Below are 4,677 nucleotides of genomic sequence, written 5' to 3' on the forward strand. Positions count from 1 at the left end.
GCCAATCTCCGCCTCGCTCGAGGCCATCTCTCGGCACAAGGGACAAGTGGCCCCGCCGCCCAACCGACCGCCGTACAAAGGCATTAAAGGCCAGCTACTCCGCCACGGCTCAAAGGACGGGCGGCGTCAGACTGCCACTCCCGCAGTGGATGTGACCGGCGTCCCGTCCACTGACCCCGGTCACCGCTCTGCCACCCCAGCCGCTATAGCAGCACTGTGGAGCATTCAACGCGGTACAAGACAAGTTGGCGCCGCCCCCGTTACTGTCACGCCGACATCAACCATCCGAACACACCCCCCCTGGGGAAGGGGTCTGGCGATGTCACGTGCCCTTCCGGGAGGGGCACTCCGCATGCGCGGACGGTCCCGGACCTCCCTCTTGTGGGGTCCGGGACTTCCACGCGCCCCCGGACCTTCTAGTGCGCACGCTCGCACCCCGACCAGGGGGTCCGGGACCGTCCCACGCCATTACTACCGCTGGGACTCTGCAGGACGGCCACCGCCATCTCCACGAGACCAAGGACGGAGCCCAGGATGACGGCGACGTGCGTCGCCTTCCCACAGTACACTTCCTACAGTGCTCGACCACTGTACCCGCGATTCAGGGGAAAACGACGACTTCCGCGCCCCTACACTCATGTACGCCGCCCCTCCTTACAACTATAAAAGGAGAGGGTGGGCTTCCTTTTGGAGGGGCTGATCAACTCTCTCCAATCAAAGGTTGGAAGTAAGTTCTCTGAACTCCCCCTCAGAGGACTCTCAGCACGACTGAGCACTCATCTCAACCAACTCCACCTCTAGCAGAGACTTGGGAGCTTCTCTCCCTCTCTCGCCTCGCTTGTATCCCCTACTACGAGCACTTCGGGTGCAAGATAATACAGTGCCCTTGCACACCCCCTTTGCTGGACGTACGGCCCCGCGGCCGGAACCAGGATAAAACCGTGCGTTACTGTGATTGCCTCTTGCATCATCATCTGGGACGAGGAAACACGCAGCATTTACTAGTTGGGATTCAGGCCCCACGGGTCGGAACGCCGACAGTTGGCGCGCCAGGTAGGGGACTGCGTGACTTTTTCTCTCTTTTTCCCACTTGATCTCCAGGAATGGCGAGCAGATCGAACCCATACACTATGGGTGTTTCGGATCCGTTTCCAGCGGGACGCGCGATCTCGTTCGGGAGTCTCGAGTTCAGGACAACTGGCAACGGTTACCTCATGCAGCTCCTCTCCTCCGAACGCAACCTCATCACTCCGACTTCGCCAGCCCGGCGCAACAGGCGCTCGGGTCAGCGTTCGCGACAAGCACGCGCGGAGCGGCGTCGTGCGGCACGCCACAGCTCCCCCACGTGGGTCGAGGCTGGCGTGTCGCAACTCAGCATCACGACCAATGGGGCAACCGTTTCGCCATCGCGTGCCTCGGCGTCATCTGCGCCGGCACCATCGCCTGCGGCAACACTAGTGCCTCCCAGGGGGGACACCGGACGGGACGATAACCCCGAGGTGGCTCCCCTCCGACGCCCCCGCTTCGAGCACGCCCGCGCTGGCCGACGCGAACTCGGCAATATGTGCGGCGGCGCTCGCCGCAGCAGCGGGGTCGATATCCATCGAGTCCCCGTACTCCTCGCTGCTGTCTGGCAGCTCCACCACCGCCGTTGCGCCCCCCTGCGCCGTGGGCACGGGCACTATCGCGGCGGTACCCTCGTCTCGGGCCTCGGTGGGCTCCGAGATGGGGGCTCCTTCTACCGCTGGCGCCTCTTGCGCCATTTCTTCTGCGAGACCCTCGCCCTCGGCCCTCGAAGGCTCGAAGACGGGGGTCTCCTCCGCAGTTTGGCCGGCAGGGTGCTCCTGCGCGCCCCCGCCAGTTTCTCCTCCTATGTCCGGCCGGGCGGCGATATCTGCGTCGCCCTGACCGGCCTCAACATCAATGACCGCTTGGGCGGCGCCACCGGCACCGCCCTGGCCGGTCTCCTCGGCGTCGGCCGCTTGAGCAGCCGCCTCGGCGCCACGGTGGCCGGCGTCACTCTGACCAGCGTCACCCTCCTTCTCCCGGGCTTGCTGCGCCGCCTGGGCCCCTCGGGCCACTGCCTCCCGTAGCCTAGCGGCCGCCGCCTCGAGATCCAAGGCGGGCGGGAGCTGCGGCGCCGTGTGCGGAGTGCTGCGAGCCCCGGTCTTGAGAGCCTTGGCCGGGGCAAGCCGCACTGCATCCTTGGGAACGGCCCTGGGGCTGGAAGTCAAGAGGCACGAGTTGAGCGGGATCGAGAAATTTACCAAGTACATAACAAAAAACGAAATCCAAAATGCTTACCCAGATCGAGCACTCATGCTCCTCTTCCTCGTGGCGCTCTTTCGAGCCTGGGGCATCGGGCTGTCCCTCGAAGACTGCCCCGAGGGCGCCCCCCTCTTGTCAGCCCGATGGCTCGAGGCTGCCAGCACGGACGACTCCTCTCCCGCCGCGGCCTCGTGGCCGCGGATCAGCACCTGGGGCGCAGGCGACCCCTCGCCGGTCGCCGGCGAGGATGACCCCCGTACCGCACCCTCGAGGGTGGGATTCGCCGATGACCCCGCTACGGCCCCCGGCTCCTCTGGCGCCACGGTTGCTCCCTCTTCCTCGTCCCACAGGTAGAACGGTAGGGGGCTCGTGCCCTCCCCGTCCCCCCTCGGCGCGCGGTCCTCGGCATCCGAGGCCTCCTCCGAGTCCTCCTCCTCGTCCTCCTCCGAGGACTCAGGTGTGGCGGGTCGCGGCTTCCCCTCCGCCCGAGTGAGCTGGCGCGCCTTGTCGTGCGCCGCCTTCCTTTTCCTCTTCCTCTCGGCCTTGGCCTCCACCGCGTCCTTCCGCCTCTTCATCTTCTCCGTGTGGAGGCGATTGATCAGGCGCTGTTCTGAGACCGGAGGCCTCGAGGTGCCGCATCTCAAACCCTGTACAATACACACAGATGGGGTCAGGAAAGGGGAACTACACGATGCACGACGAGTTCGAAGCCAAAACTCACCAGGGAAATATACCCCGGCTCGGGACGCATCTTGATCCTCCAAAGATCCGCGGGATCTTGGGGAAACTCCGCCACCGCATACTTCGCCCTTCGGGCGGCGTTGGTGTGGGAGAGAAGCTTGCTCGACGTCCTCGAGCCCTCGACCTTGCTCCCGGGGATGAGCCGGTAAATCGGCAGGGCCCTCTCCACAAGAGGGATCACCCTCTGCCGGTGAAAGTTCGCGATGACGTCCGCCGCTGTCAATCCCTTCCTCGCCAAACGCGCCAGCGCATCGGTAAGGCCCTCGAGCCTGGCTTGTTGGGCTGGGGGCGACACCCCCCAGTCCCACTTCGCCGGACGCTCCCGAAGAACCTTGTTAGTAAATGCCGGGAGCGCGCCGCTGAAGTTTCGAAGGTAGAACCACTCTCGGCTCCACCCGGAGTTGTTTGTCGTCATCTTGCTTGTGATGTAAAGGTTCCGCCGGTTCGGGCGGACGTGGAGCGTCAAGCCACCGGCGCGCGCGAACCGCCTTGGCTGGTTCCGCGCGTTCTCGACGAAGAGTTCGCCGCGGAACAGGTGGATCCAGATATCCCAGTGGACGTCGATGCCGAGGTACCCCTCGCAGACGGCGACGAAGACCGCCGCTTGCGAGATGGAGTTGGGGCTGAAATTGTGCAGCTCCACTCCGTAGTACTCGCACAGCGCCCTCATAAACTTGCTGGCGGGGACGCCGAAGCCCCGTTCGTGGAGGCGCACGAAGCTCACAACATAGCCCTGCGGGGGCTCCGGCTCAGACTCGTCCGGGCGCGGGGAAATCCACGCCGGCGCCCCCGCGTCGGGGTTCCGCGGCAGCAGCCGATCGGCGACCAGCTGCTCCAGCACCGCGACGGTGGCGGAGGACTTCCCCCATGGCAAGGGCTCCTGGATATCCGACATCTCCGAGAGTCGAGGGGGGATGGAAAAAGGAAGGCTCCGAAATGGCTAAGTCTCTTCCTCTCTCTTTCTCTTTCTCCTTTTCTCCTTCTCGCTCTAGGCTATGGGTTCAGGAGGCGACGGAGGCGGAGAAGGCGAAACAAGATGAAGGCAAATGGCCAGGTGAACCCAAAACATCCCCTTCTTCTCCATATTTATGTACCACGGGGGGCGCACCCACAGCCACAGCCCAAATCTACCGCATTCAATGCGGTAGATTTTGCTATCACTGACGGGTGGGCCCCACGACCGCGGAGTTCCCCACGCGCGCACGTGGTGATAAATGCGGCACGGTAACCGGCGGGCGCGACACGACTGTTGTGTTATCCCATCCGTCAGCCGCCACCCACGCCGCTCCGTCTGCCCGAGGCCGACGCCTGAAAAGGCGCGCCCACGCCGCACCGCACGAATCGGGCCACGTTCGCCCACCACCAGCGGAAGACCCGCGCGCACGACTTGCGACTCTGCGTCGTTTCAAACCAAGACGGAATATTCCTTCAGGGGTCTCTTTACCCTCGAAGGAATCGCATTTCGAGGCCTTACTGATCAAGGGATCGAAGCCTGGCCCTTCAGGGGGTTCGACAGGCGCCCCAGATCACCGGAGTCAGGGACTGCATGGATGTGCCATACAAGCTACCCTCGAATACGGAGTTCGAGACATCCTACGCAGTGTTCAAGGCCAGTCGAGGGTGCCTAGAAGGGGGATCCCATCGAGGGAGAGCGTCGAGCCCTCGGAC

The sequence above is a fragment of the Panicum virgatum genome, chromosome 7N (genome assembly GCF_016808335.1).
Source record: "Panicum virgatum strain AP13 chromosome 7N, P.virgatum_v5, whole genome shotgun sequence".
Taxonomy (NCBI): Eukaryota; Viridiplantae; Streptophyta; class Magnoliopsida; order Poales; family Poaceae; genus Panicum; species Panicum virgatum.